The sequence below is a fragment of the Coregonus lavaretus genome (genome assembly GCF_964263955.1).
Source record: "Coregonus lavaretus genome assembly, chromosome: 5".
In the NCBI taxonomy this organism is placed as follows: domain Eukaryota; kingdom Metazoa; phylum Chordata; class Actinopteri; order Salmoniformes; family Salmonidae; genus Coregonus; species Coregonus lavaretus.
In genome coordinates, this window is record NC_139992.1 from 4,724,872 (window position 1) to 4,744,990 (window position 20,119).

The following is a 20,119-nucleotide window of genomic DNA, read 5'->3' on the forward strand; positions in this document are numbered from 1 at the left end:
TCGGGGATGGGAAAGACTAGCCTCTTCCTGAGTGAGTATGGGAGGTGTTGTCTTCGGGGATGGGAAAGACTAGCCTCTTCCTGAGTGAGTATGCAGGCTGGGGCATCTGCTTCCTAGTTCCAAGGTTGTTACTCATTCTGCTGACATCATCGTTCACCTTGGTCAGGATGGACAGGAAGTCATACCCACTGGACAGAGAGAAAGGAAATTCAATCTGATAACGATTTACCAACCATTACGCTGACATCTATGTCATAGTCCACTGTTTACTGACGCTTTCAAAGAGGATGTCAGAATCTGACACAATGTAAAGAAACCAAGCACATCTGAACACTAACCTGGGAACCAAGTTGATGAGGTTCTGGCACTAACCTGGGAACCAAGTTGATGAGGTTCTGGCTTCTAACCTGGGAACCAAGTTGATGAGGTTCTGGCACTAACCTGGGAACCAAGTTGATGAGGTTCTGGCACTAACCTGGGAACCAAGTTGATGAGGTTCTTGCACTAACCTGGGAACCAAGTTGATGAGGTTCTGGCACTAACCTGGGAACCAAGTTGATGAGGTTCTGGCACTAACCTGGGAACCAAGTTGATGAGGTTCTTGCACTAACCTGGGAACCAAGTTGATGAGGTTCTGGCACTAACCTGGGAACCAAGTTGATGAGGTTCTGGCACTAACCTGGGAACCAAGTTGATGAGGTTCTGGCTTCTAACCTGGGAACCAAGTTGATGAGGTTCTGGCACTAACCTGGGAACCAAGTTGATGAGGTTCTGGCACTAACCTGGGAACCAAGTTGATGAGGTTCTTGCACTAACCTGGGAACCAAGTTGATGAGGTTCTGGCACTAACCTGGGAACCAAGTTGATGAGGTTCTGGCACTAACCTGGGAACCAAGTTGATGAGGTTCTGGCTTCTAACCTGGGAACCAAGTTGATGAGGTTCTGGCTTCTAACCTGGGAACCAAGTTGATGAGGTTTTGGCTTCTAACCTGGGAACCAAGTTGATGAGGTTCTGGCTTCTAACCTGGGAACCAAGTTGATGAGGTTCTGGCACTAACCTGGGAACCAAGTTGATGAGGTTCCTGCACAACGACTGGATGAACCAAGTGCCCTTACTCTTTTCTCTGGGCTGGCGTGGTTACACGTGGTCTGCGGTTTTGAGGCTGGTTGGACGTACTGCCAAATTCTCTAAGATTGCGTTGGAGGCGGCTTATGGTAGAGAAATTAACATTCAATTATCTGGCAACAGCTCTGGTGGACATTCCTGCAGTCAGAATGCCAATTGCACGCTACCTAAAAACTTGAGACATCTGTGGCATTGTGTTGTGGGACAAAACTGCACATTTTAGAGTGGCCTTTTATTGTCCCCAGCACAAGGTGCACCTGTGTAATGATAATGCGGTTTAATCAGCTTCTTGATATGCCACACTTGTCAGGTGGATGGATTATCTTTGCGAAGGAGAAATGCTCACTAACAGGGATGTAAACAAATGTATGCACAAACTGAGTGAAATAAGTTTTTTGTGCGTATGGAACATTTCTGGGATCTTTTATTTCAGCTCATGAAACCAACACTTTACATGTTGCGTTTATATATTTTTTCTGTATATATTGGCCTTTATAAATGATATGAACTGACCTTGGCTGAGAGCAGCACAGTCGTCCCCACTGGTACTTAGGAGACCCAGCCTATGTGAACGTCCTGCATCCGCTGTTTCTGAGACCCTCCGAACTTCTGGTGTGTGGGCAGACCAAGATGACAACAAAGGTTATGTGAGTTCTGTACTGTACTCCAATACAGAGAACATGTGCTGGCCACACCCTGTTCGCTGTGGGACTTACCTAGACAGGTGTCAGCTGGATTCAGAGAGGACACCTGTGGAAGGAAGTAGAGGGAACAATTAGTGACAGACATGAGGGATGCCCTCTGACGTAAAGACACGTGGTGTGTTCCAGTAGGTCTTTATTATTATTTGAAAAGGTTTTTATGCTCCAAAACCTGGACTGAACATTTAGACACTGACCTCAGATGAAGGCTGTGAACCTGAACATTAGACACTGACCTCAGTTGAAGGCTGTGAACCTGAACATTAGACACTGACCTCAGATGAAGGCTGTGAACCTGAACATTAGACACTGACCTGGTTAGATGGTTAGATGAGATACACCTCCACGCCAGGTTAGATGAGATACACCTCCACGCCAGGTTAGATGAGATACACCTCCACGCCAGGTTAGATGAGATACACCTCCACGCCAGGTTAGATGAGATACACCTCCACGCCAGGTTAGATGAGATACACCTCCACGCCAGGTTAGATGAGATACACCTCCACGCCAGGTTAGTTGAGATACACCTCCACGCCAGGTTAGATAAGATACACCTCCACGCCAGGTTAGATGAGATACAGGTCAGAGGAGTGTTCTTGCTACCAATTGTTAACCTGAATTTGACTTATAGGTGGTTTGGACAATAGGATAGTTTACCTCTGAAGTCACAGAGGGTGTGGCTTTCTAGGTACTAGCTGGTGATGTGATAAAGAAGGATGTAACCATCAGTTTGTTGAGAACAGCTCTTCACCAGACACGACAGGAACTGGACATAGTTGTAAGGATACTCTATATATCCCCTTCATGCAGAGAAAAGTGTCACTGGAGTCTCTGTTCAAACCTGCTAGTGACGGCCATCTTCTTCTTGTGACAGACATGTCATATGTCAGACTTTGAGAAAAAAAACGCACAGCGGCTTGGGCCAAGACGCACGTCACGCAAGAAGCAAGAGAGCCATAGTGCAACTCATGACCACACCAATACATGTTTGAACGTCACTTTGTTTTATTCTTGATCTGTAATAGAATGTCTTAAATGTGTTGTATGACATGCCATGTTGTGCCAAGGACTACTTTGGATTGTTTTGAAACAGCAACCACAACAAACTTATCAACATTGATTGAAAATTGCATTTATTGATTTAGGAAGTCAATATACAAGGGGATAAGAAATTGACAATATATAACAAAAAAAATAACAGGTTATAAAAGTAGCATAATAAGTGCTTATAACTTACTTCAGTTCTTCTCTTGTTTTTGCTTCTCCTTTACATTTAAAAATACCCTTTAAAAGATGAACTCCGCAGAAATCGCTCCACCACTTCCTGGTTGCTAAAATTCTAATTTCAGTTTGTGACAAAACAAGCAAGTATAGTGTAGAGAATCATTGTACCATCTAAAGCGCTGTGAAATATATTTTCCATAACCAAAAATATTGTATTTTCAACTGAGCTGTTTGAAGCTGGTGTACAAAATCGAAAGTTAAAGATGCAAAAACAAGTATAGAAATGGAGCACATAGAACAGATCTACCGCTTCTTAGACCTGCTTTCAATGAAAATGACAGATCTATAACTCATATTTCTATGTGAATTTGGTCAGGAGTTTCATATTGCAGCTTTAAAAACATTTCCTACAATTTTCTACTTACAGTTCTTTTGATATATTTCTACTGAATTTCATTTTTATATATATATAAAAAACAGAGCGAGGTGTAAAAAAAAAAACTGTAGACCTGCAGCTTCTACCCGAGGGATCCCAGAGTTCTACCCGAGGGATCCCAGAGGGTGCAGTGTATATATTGTTGGTGACAGTCCACTCATCTAGTGTCTGAATCAGTCCCTGAGTTAGTGGGAAAGTATAAGGACCAGATTTAAACCCCTCTGCTCTACGGGTCTCAGGACAATATTTGTGGCTCACATAGCCTGGGAGGTGGGTCTTCGGGGATGGGAAAGACTAGCCTCTTCCTGAGTGAGTATGGGAGGTGTTGTCTTCGGGGATGGGAAAGACTAGCCTCTTCCTGAGTGAGTATGCAGGCTGGGGCATCTGCTTCCTAGTTCCAAGGTTGTTACTCATTCTGCTGACATCATCGTTCACCTTGGTCAGGATGGACAGGAAGTCATACCCACTGGACAGAGAGAAAGAACAATGAAAGGAAATTCAATCTGATAATGATTTACAAACCATTACGCTGACATCTATGTCATAGTCCACTGTTTACTGACGCTTTCAAAGAGGGATGTCAGAATCTGACACAATGTAAAGAAACCAAGCACATCTGAACACTAACCTGGGAACCAAGTTGATGAGGTTCTGGCTTCTAACCTGGGAACCAAGTTGATGAGGTTCTGGCACTAACCTGGGAACCAAGTTGATGAGGTTCTTGCACTAACCTGGGAACCAAGTTGATGAGGTTCTGGCACTAACCTGGGAACCAAGTTGATGAGGTTCTGGCACTAACCTGGGAACCAAGTTGATGAGGTTCTGGCACTAACCTGGGAACCAAGTTGATGAGGTTCTGGCACTAACCTGGGAACCAAGTTGATGAGGTTCTGGCACTAACCTGGGAACCAAGTTGATGAGGTTCTGGCACTAACCTGGGAACCAAGTTGATGACGTTCTTGCACTAACCTGGGAACCAAGTTGATGAGGTTCTGGCACTAACCTGGGAACCAAGTTGATGAGGTTCTGGCACTAACCTGGGAACCAAGTTGATGAGGTTCTGGCACTAACCTGGGAACCAAGTTGATGAGGTTCTGGCACTAACCTGGGAACCAAGTTGTGGTCCTCTGTAGCTCAGCTGGTAGAGCACGGCGCTTGTAACGCCAAGGTAGTGGGTTCGATCCCCGGGACCACCCATACACAAAAAAAAAAAATGTATGCACGCATGACTGTAAGTCGCTTTGGATAAAAGCGTCTGCTAAATGGCATATTATTATATATTACATTATGAGGTTCTGGCACTAACCTGGGAACCAAGTTGATGAGGTTCTGGCTTCTAACCTGGGAACCAAGTTGATGAGGTTCTGGCACTAACCTGGGAACCAAGTTGATGAGGTTCTTGCACTAACCTGGGAACCAAGTTGATGAGGTTCTGGCACTAACCTGGGAACCAAGTTGATGAGGTTCTGGCACTAACCTGGGAACCAAGTTGATGAGGTTCTTGCACTAACCTGGGAACCAAGTTGATGAGGTTCTGGCACTAACCTGGGAACCAAGTTGATGAGGTTCTGGCACTAACCTGGGAACCAAGTTGATGAGGTTCTGGCTTCTAACCTGGGAATCAAGTTGATGAGGTTCTGGCTTCTAACCTGGGAACCAAGTTGATGAGGTTCTGGCTTCTAACCTGGGAACCAAGTTGATGAGGTTTTGGCTTCTAACCTGGGAACCAAGTTGATGAGGTTCGGGCTTCTAACCTGGGAACCAAGTTGATGAGGTTCTCGCACTAACCTGGGAACCAAGTTGATGAGGTTCCTGCACAACGACTGGATGAACCAAGTGCCCTTACTCTTTTCTCTGAAAGAGGAAAAGTGAGGGACGGTGGCCATGCCCAGAAGGAAGTCGGCATCAGAGGGAATGGAATCTCTGGGTACCACTGCATCAGTGCAGATAGAGCTGGTGGTGGTAGAGCCATCAGTGCCTGGGCAATCGGACTGGATGAACACTGGCTGTTGTTCCTTGGTGCCCTGACAGGCCTGGATAAAGAACAGCTTGGGCTTTCCCCTCAGTGAGCTGCACTCCAGTCCAGCGAAGGGCTGTGTGAGCTCCCTGACTCTGACCTCCAGCCCGTCCACCCCGTAAACACCTCCCTCCAGCCCGTGGCTCAGAACGCAGCACACCAGGCAGTCCATCTGGCTGTGGTCGCGGCTTCGTAGCTCCGCAACTAGAGAGAGTAACTGCTCCCGGCTGCAGTCTGGCTCAACCTGCGTCTCAAAGCCCAGCCACTCAAACACACTCACCAAACTCCCTGAGACACAAACACATAAAGATACTTGTATAATTGTGATTTAGGCCTGGTTCACCAAAAGCAAACGACTTAAAAGTATTTGACCATTTCAAGAATAACATGTAACAATGATCTTACTTTCATCAACCTGTGTTCCCTCTCTATTGTTTAGGAGTTTTGGAGAATTTCTGAAGTTGTAGTTGTTAATTATCAGACAGAAACCTCTATTTTTTCCTGTCATAGAATATTCTCCCACTTCCTACAGAAAGAAAACATGCATAAATAATTCATAAATCCAGTTAAGGACAGCATCATCCATAATCCCAAAAAATGCTACTGCCCCTAAAATAATCTACACATTACCCAGTCAGTTTTCAGTAAAAAGCATGGACTGACATGACTTTGTCAACGCTCATTTAAAAAGATCAGAGAAACCTATTTTTTGGTGTTTCCTGTCTGAGGATCCACCGGGCTAAAGTTCTTATTATGTCCACGTGAGGATATGGATGAAACGTGGTGATTCTCTACGGGAGAGAAGACATGGATCAGGTAAGAATGAATCCATGATATGGTTAACATTTAACAGTGATGCCAATGAGCCAACAGAGAGAGCAGGAGAGGGGAGCGTCTACAGGCCCCTTTTGTATACGGAACAAAAATATAAAACGCAACATGCAACAATTTAAACGATTTTACTGAGTTACAGTTCATAAGTCAATTGAAATATATTAATTAGGCCCTAAGCTATGGATTTCACATGATTAGACAGGGGCGCAGCCATAGGTGGGCCTGGGAAGGCATAGGCCCACCCACGGGAGCCAGGCCCACCCAATCAGAATACATTTTTCCCCACAAAAGGGCTTTATTACAGACAGAAATACTCCTCAGTTTCGTCAGTGTCTGGGTGGCTGGTCTCAGATGATCCCGCAGGTGAAGAAGCCGGATATGGAGGTCCTGGGCTGGCGTGGTTACACGTGGTCTGTGGTTTTGAGGCTGGTTGGACGTACTGCCAAATTCTCTAAGATGGCGTTGGAGGCGGCTTATGGTAGAGAAATTAACATTCAATTCTCTGGCAACAGCTCTGGTGGACATTCCTGCATTCAGCATGCCAAATGCACGCTACCTCAAAACTTGAGACATCTGTGGCATTGTGTTGTGTGACAAAACTGCACATTTTAGAGTGGCCTTTTATTGTCCCCAGCACAAGGTGCACCTGTGTAATGATCATGCCGTTTAATCAGCTTCTTGATATGCCACACCTGCCAGGTGGATGGATTATCTTGGCAAAGCAGAAATGCTCACTAACAGGGATGTAAACAAATTTCTGCACAAACTGAGTGAAATAAGTTTTTTGTGCGTATGGAAAATTTCTGGGATCTTTTATTTCAGCTCATGAAACCAACACTTTACATGTTGCGTTTATATATTTTTTCTGTATATATTGGCATTATAAATGATATGAACTGACCTTGGCTGAGAGCAGCACAGTTGTCCCCACTGGTACTTAGGAGACCCAGCCTATGTGAACGTCCTGCATCCGCTGTATCTGAGACCCTCCGAACTTCTGGTGTGTGGGCAGACCAAGATGACAACAAAGGTTATGTGAGTTCTGTACTGTACTCCAATACAGAGAACATGTGCTGGCCACACCCTGTTCGCTGTGGGACTTACCTAGACAGGTGTCAGCTGGATTCAGAGAGGACACCTGTGGAAGGAAGTAGAGGGAACAATTAGTGACAGACATGAGGGATGGCCTCTGACGTAAAGACACGTGGTGTGTTCCAGTAGGTCTTTATTATTATTTGAAAAGGTTTTTATGCTCCAAAACCTGGACTGAACATTAAGACACTGACCTCAGATGAAGGCTGTGAACCTGAACATTAGACACTGACCTCAGATGAAGGCTGTGAACCTGAACATTAGACACTGACCTCAGTTGAAGGCTGTGAACCTGAACATTAGACACTGACCTCAGATGAAGGCTGTGAACCTGAACATTAGACACTGACCTCAGATGAAGGCTGTGAACCTGAAGAGAAGTACGAAGGAGGAAAGAACATCTTGTCAGAATGTCCACGTTGTTCGACTAAGACAAACAGGAAAAGAAATGTAAGCATGTTTTATAACATACTGAAGAAGATTTGACATCTACTTTAGTCATAGTTCCGACCTGATAGTCCACATGACACAGGTCTCTTTGGAAGCATGGAGGCAGCCTGATGGAAAATAATAGTCATGACATTCTGTGATAATACAGTAGCAAGCTAATCAAGATGGAAACTGAGAAGTGTCCATAAGGACTGGTGGATATCAAGATAATGTAAGAAATAAAGCATTTATCTGTTACTTGGTTTTCTGGAAGAGTTGCAGACGCAGACCTTGATCTTAAACATCCCATCCCTGTTTCTTGGGTTACTGGCCCTGATTTAATAAAGTATTGCGTAACACATCTCAGTCATATTACTGTGCTAAATAATTGACAGGCAATACACAGGCAAGGGATGGGATTGTTCAGCCGATCAGTACTTTACCAGGGAAAATAATTTGTTAGTCACCCACAGAAACTGAAAGTGAAACACTTACCCATCAGTGTCTTAAAATGGTTGATTCTTGTTTTCAACATGGGGCAGACACTTCCAAACATACTTTCAACAGTGTTTAGTTTTATGACGCTCAAAATATCCACTTTCTCCATTTCCAGGAATACTTGCAAGGTACTCTGAAAGAATAGAGCAGAATGTGTAATGTCAGTTGGTCCATCAAGATAAGCATTCTTTCTACTCATATTTCACTAAATAATATAAGTTACTACCCTATTCTGGACAACACGTTGAATTTGAGACCGTGTTGATGTACTCACCACGTTGTCCTCCAGTTTCCTACGAGGGAGTACATTAATCAATAAGAACTTAATCTCTCTCAACTCGTCTTCAGTGATGTTCTCTGACAAGTCATACAACAGCTTTCTGCAGATGGCGGAAAAACAATGACTCATTCACTTTTCAGAGAACATCATATTACAGTACAGTATATGTGGGAAACAGTAACACAACAACATGAGTGTTTACATTCATGTTATAAATGGCAAGGTCTACTTATCTGTATTCATTTGTGGGGAAAGCTGTTGTATGGATTCAGATGTGGTAAATGTGGCCTATATATTCACCTATAAGGAGAGATTAAGCTACTGGTTGTTGGAAGCTGGTTGTCGAGGCCGAGCTCTCGCATCAAGCTGTGGCGCTGGATGGTGCGTAGTAGATCAGCAAGCAGGTAAGGTTGATTGGGGGTTAACAGTTCTTGGTCCGTCAGAAGAGAGAAGAGTTTACCTGCTGTGGGCACTGAGCTAAAGTCTTTCTCAAGCAGGTCTTTGCAAAGAAACGCAAGCGCTTGCACTTCTTCACTGCTCAGGGCTTGTTCCACTTGCAATAGCAGCCTTTGGAAATCCATCTCCTGTCGCAAAACCAATATGATCACTATGTTTGATATTTACACTATAAATACATATTGTTAATTTACCATCTCACCACATGGTAATAATATGTTGTCAGTTGAAAATATCAAATCAGGTGTGTAATAAATATAGGCCTATGGATAGACCTCTTGAATAGTCCAGCAACTTTCAATCAGGGGGCTGGAGACCCTAACCAGGGAGCTGGGGACCCCTAGGAGCCTCACTTTAAACCAGGGAGCTGGGGACCCATAGGTGCCTCACTTTCAACCAGGGAGCTGGGGACCCCTAGGTGCCTCACTTTCAACCAGGGGGCTGGGGACCCCTAGGTGCCTCACTTTCAACCAGGGGGCTGGAGACCCTAACCAGGGAGCTGGGGACCCCTAGGTGCCTCACTTTCAACCAGGGAGCTGGGGACCCATAGGTGCCTCACTTTCAACCAGGGGGCTGGAGACCCTAACCAGGGAGCTGGGGACCCCTAGGTGCCTCACTTTCAACCAGGGGGCTGGAGACCCTAACCAGGGAGCTGGGGACCCCTAGGTGCCTCACTTTCAACCAGGGAGCTGGGGACCCATAGGTGCCTCACTTTCAACCAGGGGGCTGGGGACCCCTAGGTGCCTCACTTTCAACCAGGGGGCTGGAGACCCTAACCAGGGAGCTGGGGACCCCTAGGTGCCTCACTTTCAACCAGGGAGCTGGGGACCCCTAGGTGCCTCACTTTCAACCAGGGGGCTGGGGACCCCTAGGTGCCTCACTTTCAACCAGGGGGCTGGGGACCCCTAGGTGCCTCACTTTCAACCAGGGGGCTGGGGACCCCTAGGTGCCTCACTTTCAACCAGGGGGCTGGGGACCCCTAGGTGCCTCACTTTCAACCAGGGAGCTGGGGACCCTTACCAGGGAGCTGGGGACCCCTAGGTGCCTCACTTTCAACCAGGGGGCTGGGGACCCTAACCAGGGAGCTAGGGACCCCTAGGTGCCTCACTTTCAACCAGGGGGGTGGGGATCCCTAACCAGCCTGAGTGAATTTAAGTGGGAAAAAGCAGTAATAATCACCTCATATTCTATAGAAGAGCAGGTGCTTAAGACATTTTGTCGAAGATGAGGCTCACAAAATTAAATACCACAGTTATATATATGTATCTCTTTTTAAATATCCATATGTCTAATTATTAGGCTAAACTATGTATGAGAATCCATGACAAGTCTACATTAATTCACCCAGGACACATAACAAGCCATAGCATGACTGTACAGATGGACTATAAAATGTAGAATACAATTTTTACTGTTAATTCGAAAAAATGCTCCACCCAAGAAAAAGTATGGAAAAGTAGCCTACCATTACGTAATCTGTTCGTTTGAAGTTTTAAATGTGCCTCAGATATCTCATATCCACATAGGCCTGCCTGTACGTTTGGAGAGGTAACCAAGTAGGCTACAGGAATATCAATGTTTTCCAAAGATCATTAATTGTTCACGATGACAACCACAAGTCATTTTAGTTGATCAACAACTTCAAATCCACCGGGATTTCACGTAGGCTACACAGTGGCGAGAACACAAGTACAGTACGCTTCTTCTTCTTCTTCTTCTTCTTCTTCTTCTGTAGATTTTATGGCGGACTACAACCCCAAAAGGTGTATTGCCGCCACCAACTGGACGGGTTGAAACCAAAACAAGGTAAAAAGAAAATCCATGCGTGATATGGAAACTAACTTAAAATAATGATATGGAAACTAACACCCAAATAAAAATAGTACATTGGCAAAACAAAACTCCCACTTCTTCCTTCTTTCAGTTCTCCATTTCTCCCTTCTCAGGCTCCAGGGCCTGAGAAGGTGGTACGGCTTGTGACAATATTCCATGTGTAAGAAATGCTATTTTTATAAATAGCTTATTGCTATTACATTGCTATAACTAATTCCTTTTTCCAAGACAAGCTTTGACCAACACACACACTCTTGCCACAAATGCACTCACACACACAGACTCACTCAAGATAAGAGATAACTAAACGCACACACCAAATCTCCTACTTTGCTGAAACATTCGGAACAAAGGCCCTGAGCTACAGTGTGTAAATCTCCTAGACCCAATCACAGAGGACGACGCCCGAGCAGCATGGACCAACCAGAAGACCAGATCTGCTAGACTCAACCCACTTTACAAATAGTATAAAACACCAGTGTACTGTTTTTTGGCGCTTTTTCTGGAGGTTCCCTATGAGCTGAAAGAACGAGACCGTGCACGTTTTGTACCAGACATTTTTACTCTGAATAAACTGCCGTTTGTCATACAATTTACCACCTAGTCTGAATCGATCCTTGACCGGCTCTCCCTTCTCATATCCCGTTATTAACAGAAACTTGGTAGCAGAGGATGGTTGTCTAGATACACGGTCCAGAGTGGTTAATGTGGATGTGAGGGGGCGAGTTGGTAAAAGGACGATTCACGGAAAAGACTGGTGTAATTATTCGGAGGGAGGACAACAATTCAACTCAGCTCGGGAAACTGATCCTAAAGTCGACTATAAAAAAAAGGTAAGCAAAACCTGTTAAATCAAACTTTGCATATTGTCGAATAGTCTATCCAAATTTTGATCAGTATTACCGAGTGTGGGTATGAATTGTTGATAAAATTTATGCATAGATGACAAACTGAAAAGCAGTGTAGTAAACATGTCTGGGAATAATTAATAAGTCGAGAGTCGGCTAAGAGAGTTGGTTCACAGAGACGGACCAAGAGAGTTAGACCGGGAGGGACTTTGTGATAACATGTATTAAGCCGGCTGGGAGAGTGGGTTCACGAGAGAAGGATCCAGAGAGTCAGACCGGGGGGGGAACTGTGTGGCTAGGAGAGATAGAAATGTGTATTACTTAATGACAAACGCTCCATGTACCAATAGGGTCGGATGTGTAAATGTCAACTGATAAATGTGTATTACTTAATGACAAACGCTCCATGTACCAATAGGGTCGGATGTCAATGTCAATTGTTTAATGGATATTGTTTAATGATGAACATTCCTAGTAAAAATAAAATAAAAATAAAATATATAGGATTTCGATAGTCTTAAAGTGTATAAGCCTCATCCAAAAGCTCGAATATTTGTTCGGTGAAGGATGTAGTTAAAGTGAACAGTGGTAAATGAGTGAGACTTATGAAACTGAATAAGGTTTGTGCAGGGACAAAATTGACATGGGTTGAAGCCCTGCCACTGGTTTTGATGGCTATGAGAGCATCACCAGGGGCAGGGACCCATCTCTCTCCTCATGAGATAATGTAAGGGAGAGAAATGCAAGGTCCACCAAGGGAGGGAGGTCTTATGCCCGCCCTTGATGTACAACAGATAGAAATGACTGAATATGTGATGAAATTGACGGAATTTTCTGCAGCACTCTCTTCTCAGGTGTAGAAGGCCCAGGAGGGGGAGCTGACGGGTAACACGCCACCACTGAAGGTAAAAAATGGGAGACTGGGTGAGGGTGAAAGTCCACAAAAGAAAGTGGCTGGAACCCAGGTGGACTGGACCGTACGAAGTGAAGGAGGTTACTTCACACTCAGTCCAGGTCAGAGGTAAATCAGGAGCACCCTGGCACCATCTAACACACTGCACACCAGCCCCCACTCCTTCCAGACCAATGTCTGAAGTAAGAGCTGATTTGAGCAGCGAGAACCAATCCTGACAACAAAATGAAGAAACCCTTATGGGAACAACAATCTCACTCAGGGAGAAGGATAACTTTTTCCCCCTGGGAGAGATTGGGAGTGTCTGAATGTTTGTATGTATGTTTTCTGATAGGAATTGGACTCCTGCTGGGCACTTCTTATGAGGTGTTGTTGTGTGAAGCTATTTTGAATTACTTGTTAAATTGACTTGTAATATAGAAGAGGTGGCTAAGGGATTTTTAACAGTACCAACCATGGGGGGGGAAAATCCTCACAAGAGGTCCCAGAATTTACTGGGGACAAGAAATGCTTGATGTAATTAAAATGGAATCCAGGGATAGAAGAAATCTCCATTATATAACCAGGTGGAGGGAGAGGTATGGTTTTGAGGGACGTCTGGACGCAGATAAACTCGAATCCATGCTTAAAACAGATACATAAGGTGTGTAAAGGAGAGAGGAGAGAGAGAGAGAAGTCCATCCCCCAGCTTTGAGTGTGAGAAAGAGGAAGATAAGGCGTGACTAGTCCTTGAGGGAGAAATAGTAGACTCTAGTGGGGGGAAGACTAAGGAACCCTTTGATCCAAATTGTGAGGTGTTTGAATTGGCTACTATTGATTTAGCACTTCAACAGGAACAGAGAAACCTAATTTGGCATTGACAGTAATGGGTATGAAAATTGATTGGATGATGGGGTTTTATGTTGAATTAGAGACAGTGAGACTATTAGTCAATACCTAGGAGAGAAGAGAGGTTACGGTAACAAAGACAGACAAGAAGGAAATAGTAATAGTGGAGACAGGAGTGAGTGGAAGTGTTACAATTGTGACAAAACGGGACATTTTGCTAGAGAATGTGAGGAACCGTGTAGTTACTGTGCAAGGAAAGAGCACCAGTTAAGAAACTGTAGGCAGAAGGGGAAGAGAGAAATCAGGAGTCATCATCACCTGGCTGTTCGGTTGTTGGTTTTAATTGGGGTTTTCAAATAAAGAACAACACACCTAGTATGATGTTTATAAAGGGTTGTTGTTTCAATTTTGGAGGGTTTTCAGCAGGTCAAGGGTGATAGGTCTTAGAGGAGCACACAGTGAATTTTATGGAGTTTTTTTTTTTTTTTTTTTTTTAGCTTTTGGCTGAGTTTGGGGTATATATGATTTCTTATGAGAATGAATGTCATGAGGACTTAATGAACACTTGGGATAACTAACATTTATGAAATATTTAGAATAATGGTAATGTTTAGTATACTATGGGATTAAACCGTTCGTTAAATGATTTCAATTGCCTCTGAACTCTGTTTTAACATTCTGGTGTTAATTAATCATCCACACTAGTAAATTCTAAAGGCATGAGACGGGACTTTAAGATAGTTTATTTTACTAAGTTGAGGGTAATTTGTAATACTGTGCAAATTGTGAAGAAGATTATAGTTTGGTAATAGTATATTTGATTTGAACCATAAAATAACAGAAGAGAGAGTGGAGGAATGGCAATTGGATAATGAATTACCAAAATTACCAAAGTGATTGTTTAGGTAGGTGGTAATATTGACACATGGCCAAATCATGTGTCAAAAAGGGGGATGGATGGATTAAATATTAAATATACGAAGGAGAGGACAAAATACTTTTAAAAAACAAAACAGAAAAACATGTATGTGTGAAGATAGTTTATTAACCACACCCGTATGTCAGAGGTTTTGTGCCCCACAGGTGAACTAAAGGAGAAGGTGACCCACTCTTATCACACCAGGAGACTGGGTGTGGATCCAGTCCCTAAAAAGAAGAAAAACTGGAAGCAGGCCTGTTGGGAAGGGCCCTATCAAGTCCTATTAGATCAATCTGGGTGCATGTCACACACTGTAAAAAGGCAAAACCAGCTACACCTGACGAACAAACACAGAGTTAGGAGAAAGATCCGATCATCCACTAGGGTTCGGGGGTTGCCTCCTTAACGAAGATTCCCTTACCCTGTCTGATCATCCCTGTGTGAGTTCGATAGAAGGTGAAGCAATGGGTTGGCCTCTGGCATCTGACATGTTCTCAGGGCAAGGGTGGGGATTCACAAGTCTCCTGACGGTAGGTAGCTGTCTGATTGTGGGGGCCATAGTCCTAACACACACGGACCCTCCTGTTTCAGCCAAAAGTAGTAGTTAACCTAAAACAAGTTGATAAAATAATACCTGAGCACAGTCTATGAAGGCATAGGAGACAGCTAGACGTAGGGAAAGGGGAAGATTAGGGACTTTAGGGGAGGACATCACTATATGTGTGTCGCCGTGTACATCCTGGGACTATGTAGTTGCTCATATCGAGAGCGTGGGGGATATGTAAATCTCCATACACAGTTTGGGGACAGGTGGAGACAGGGTGTAGGAATCTTGACCGGTGGTTGGAATGGATTTAGTATACGGCAAGAACTATGTCTAAAGAAGACTGTTGAAAGACTGGTGAAAGAGTCTTGTAGTAACTTGAACTATCAGTATCCCCCGATAACAAACTCATTCCGACCTAGGTTGCCTACGTTTGAAGTCTCAGGGGATTCTAATTGTTATTCTAGGACTAGTAAGATAGGATACAGAGTAGGGCATCTTAGCTCTGCTCCTACACAGAGAATATCACAACTGAAAGAGAACATGACTAATCTCTCCTCTTTGTTGCAGACAGAGGATTGTAGGACCCAAAACCAGGCCTGTGCTGACATCTGATGGTTGTGTGGTGATAACTGATTGTGAACTCAACTACATATGTAAACAATCAAATGTGTCAGAGACTGGTGAGTTGTCAAATAGAAAGTAGGACCTCCTCCTGGGATCCTTTGATGAAAGGATCCTGTGATGGGATAGGAGTACCTCGAGAGGTTCCAGAACAATTCAAAGCTAGGAATCAGACCGCAGTTGAGTTTGAATCAAGTATTTTTTGGTGGTCAACAATTAATAAAAACGTAGATTGGATAAATTATATTTACTATAACCAGCAAAGATTTATAAACCACACTTGTGATGCAATAAAGGGATTAGATGAGCAGACAGCGGCAACTATCTTAATGACAAAGCAGAATAGAATAGCGTTGGATATGCTTTTGGCTGAGAGGGGCGGAGTTTGTGTTCTGTTTGGATATATGTGCTGTATTTTAATCTCCAACAATATAGCACCGGACGGGCCCGTGACAAAAGCGCTTGAGTGACCATCACCACGCTGGCGAATGAACTGGTTAAGAACTCTGGTATTGATAGCTCCATAAACGGTTGGTTTGATAACATATTTGGTAAATGGATAACTATTGTTGTGACAATTCTGGGTGAAGTTATGGCTTCTATGGGTATACTTGTTCTTTGTGGATGTTGCCTTGTATCCGCTTTTGGGAACTAATGATTTGGAACTGGACGATTTTGAAAGTGACTATCCTCCCTTATATAATATTAAAGGTGGATGGGCCTGTCATGATTACAAACCTGAACAACGACAATTGGAGGTTAGCAATTTCGAAGACCAAGTCTGATTGTTGTGTTCACTCACTAGAGGGGGACTAACATTGTTTAATTAACTGGCCATATAAATAGTATGCAAGAGGGGGAATGGTTAAAAAATTTACAAATTGCATTATGCGTTATCATGTGTTGTTTTTCTTTTCTACATTATTGTTTTTCTTTTAAGATTGATTCAACTATGCTTCATGTACCATAAATAATGGATCACGTCTGGGAGACGTGAAGAGGGGGACTCAAAACTTTCTCTCTGAGAAAGTTTCCCTTTTGTTTGTTTTTTATTTAGTTTATGTCACGCCTTTCCCTATATGACACGTCTTTAGAGACGTGTAGAGGGGGATTTGTAAGAAATGCTATTTTTATAAATAGCTTATTGCTATTACATTGCTATAACTAATTCCTTTTTCCAAGACAAGCTTTGACCAACACACACACTCTTGCCACAAATGCACTCACACACACAGACTCACTCAAGATAAGAGATAACTAAACGCACACACCAAATCTCCTACTTTGCTGAAACATTCGGAACAAAGGCCCTGAGCTACAGTGTGTAAATCTCCTAGACCCAATCACAGAGGACGACGCCCGAGCAGCATGGACCAACCAGAAGACCAGATCTGCTAGACTCAACCCACTTTACAAATAGTATAAAACACCAGTGTACTGTTTTTTGGCGCTTTTTCTGGAGGTTCCCTATGAGCTGAAAGAACGAGACCGTGCACGTTTTGTACCAGACATTTTTACTCTGAATAAACTGCCGTTTGTCATACAATTTACCACCTAGTCTGAATCGATCCTTGACCGGCTCTCCCTTCTCATATCCCGTTATTAACACATGTAACTCCTTTGTCGAGAAATCTTTCAGCCCCAGGAACCGCTCCGCCGCGTCCACAATGATTTCTATCTTCCTGGACCTTCTCTCCACCTTGGCAGTGCCATTTATCACCATAGCTATAAAGGCCACAAAGTCCACCTTCTTAACCTTTAAAATATCAGGATCCTGCTGGTGAAAGACAACCCCTGCAGCCTGCAGTGAAGGCCTATCCACCACCATGGACTCTTCAGGAGCACCATTCAAACCCTCAACCCTTTTAACAGCTGCTGCATATGAAATGCTCTGGATAGCCCTGACTTTGGCCACCTCATTCTCTTTCACCCTTGTGGGGCATTCAACATCAACAGACGTGACTTCACGGTTCCCACCACAATTGCAACATGTCACATTTTCATCACTTTTATAACACATAACATGATATTTTCCACAACTTGGACATCTCGGCTTCTCCCTTCTGCAAACACTTGAAACATGACCAAAAGCTTTACAATGATCACAATTCATTGGTCTTGGGGTAAATGCCCTGACTCTGTAGTTAATATACCCTAACTGCACTTGAGTAGGGAGAGACTCCATATAATGACTGGAACGAATTGCAAAAATCTCTGAAGCTGGAGACTCTTATCTCCCTCAATAACTTTAAGCATCAGTTGTCAGAGCACCTTACCGATCACTGCACCTGTACACAGCCCATCTGAAATTAGCCCACCCAACTACCTCATCCCTATATTGTTATTTATTTTGCTCTTTTGCACCCCAGTATCTCTATTTGCACATAATCTCTTGCACATCTAGCATTCCAGTGTTAATACTATTGTAATTATTCTGCACTATAGCCTATTTATTGCCTTACCTCCATAACTTGCTACATTTGCACACACTGTATATATATTTTTCTGTTGTATTTCTGACTTTATGTTTTTTACCCCATATGTAACTCTGTGTTGTTTTTATTGCACTACTTTGCTTTATCTTGGCCAGGTCGCAGTTGTAAATGAGAACCTGTTCTCAACTGGCTTACCTGGTTAAATAAAGGTGAAAAAAAAAAATAATAATAATAATAAAAATTCTAAAGAACAGATAGACTCTTCACTAGCACAGTGCTCTTGTACTGCGTGCTTTCCTTACGTCCATTTCGTATGTCCATTTTCAACTAGAAAAGTACATTTCCTGAAGAAAATGTGTGCGCTTGCTAGCTTGTCTTGAAGGCTAGGAAAGCCTTACAAAGGCCCAGTGCATGTCATGAGCCTCTCACTCCACCGGGTTACCACCTTAATTTTCTTCCACTCTGCTCACCACTCTCTCTACTCAGCCTAACTAGCTCCACCTGTCCCTGCTCTGCTCTGCTCTAATTACTCTGCCAGCTGCGCTGCATTACCCACTACCTCTCCCAGTATTTAAGGCCCTGTCTTTCAGCTCTCCGGTGTCAGATCGTCTGCAAAGCTCACACCCGGAACCTGTTTGCTCGCGCTTCTGGCTCACCCTGGTTTTGTGACCCCGGACCTGCCTGATTTTTGGATACTCTTCTGCCCCAGGAGATCCAGACCTGCTTCTGCCATTACGACTCCTGACTACTCTTCAATCCCGGTAACTCTGACCAGCCTTCTGCCTTGCTACTACGTATTTTGGATTTCCCTTGAACTGTACTGCTGCCTTGTTTCATTCCGCCCTGTTGTGTCTGTGTCTCCCCCCCCCAGGACTTCTGGACCACCCACCACCGGCTTCATAGGACGCATCGCTGCCACTGGGGGGGGCACAGACCCAGCACATTGGACGGGATCCCTGTTACCCCTGGAGCCTTCATTCACTCCCTACTTCCCTTTTCCCTTAAGTTTTAATAAACTTTCTGGTGTGACGCAATTGTGGTCCTCTGGTCGTCTGTCTGAACCGTGACAGTACGATCTGACCCTTATGGACTCAGCGCACACTTTCCCCGACATGGAAACCGATGAGCATGAGCAGCAGTTCCAGCAGCAGCAACAACAACTCGCCATGATCATTCAACTCCTCACCAACCTTACCCCAGCCAGTCTGCCCACCAGCCCTGCCCCCGAGTTACCTGCCCCGGTCATTGCAGCCGCTGCTCCGGAACCCAAGATTGGAAACCCCGAGCGGTTCAACGGCGACTCAACCCAGGTCCGGCCATTCCTGACTAGCTGCCGACTTCAGTTCTCCTTGCAGCCAAGGACCTTCGCCACGGAGGGGGCTAAAGTTGGGTATGCCATCACTCACCTGACGGGCCGAGCTCGACTCTGGGGAACAGCAGAGTTCGAACGTCAAACCCCCGCATGTGCAACCTTCGACCTGTTTGCTGAGGAGATGCTGAAGGTGTTTGACCTGGATTCACCAACCGCAGAGGCGTCTCGTGAACTGTTCAGTATTCGACAAGGCAGACGTACAGTCGCAGACCATTCCATCGACTTCCGAACCCTGGCTAGACGAAGTTCTTGGAACACACCATCGTTGGTGGACGCGTTCTTCCATAGTTTGGCTGACTATATCAAGGACGAGTTGGTCTCCCATGAACTGCCTTCCACTCTTGATGAAGCCATCGCACTGACTGTCAGGATCGACAGAAGGATACAGACCCGTCGTCGTGAGAGGGGGCGCCAAGGTCCACCTACTACCGGCATTCGGAGAGATCCGACTGGGCTCCTGTCATCTACTGCCACTCACCCAGGTCAGTTTGATCAGTCTGAGCCTATGGAGATTGGGCGAGCCTCTCTCACTCCTGCAGAGCGCCAGCGCCGCTTCACCTCAAACCTCTGCCTCTATTGTGGAGGTGATGGACATCGTGTGGTAACCTGCCCTTTAAAGGGCCGAAGCTCACCGGGCATAGGGGGAGTCCGGTTGAGTTCAATGACCATCCAGTCCTCCGACCGCAAACCCCTGCTGCAAGTTCACC

The 20,119-nt window shown here is 44.5% G+C and overlaps 1 pseudogene across 1 annotated transcript; it reads right to left on the reverse strand.

Moving 5' to 3' along the window:
- Nucleotides 1-2,946: 2,946 nt before the first annotated feature.
- On the reverse strand, nucleotides 2,947-10,827 carry LOC311129439 (caspase-8-like; annotated as a pseudogene). Its single transcript, XR_014615302.1, has 13 exons — nucleotides 10,562-10,827; nucleotides 8,941-9,224; nucleotides 8,635-8,740; nucleotides 8,358-8,493; nucleotides 8,122-8,195; nucleotides 7,945-7,990; nucleotides 7,784-7,860; nucleotides 7,446-7,479; nucleotides 7,243-7,338; nucleotides 6,210-6,298; nucleotides 5,913-6,033; nucleotides 5,279-5,795; nucleotides 2,947-3,956 (listed from the first exon to the last, which is right to left on the reverse strand). The product of XR_014615302.1 is annotated as a caspase-8-like (transcript).
- Between the last annotated feature and the right edge of the window lie 9,292 nt (nucleotides 10,828-20,119).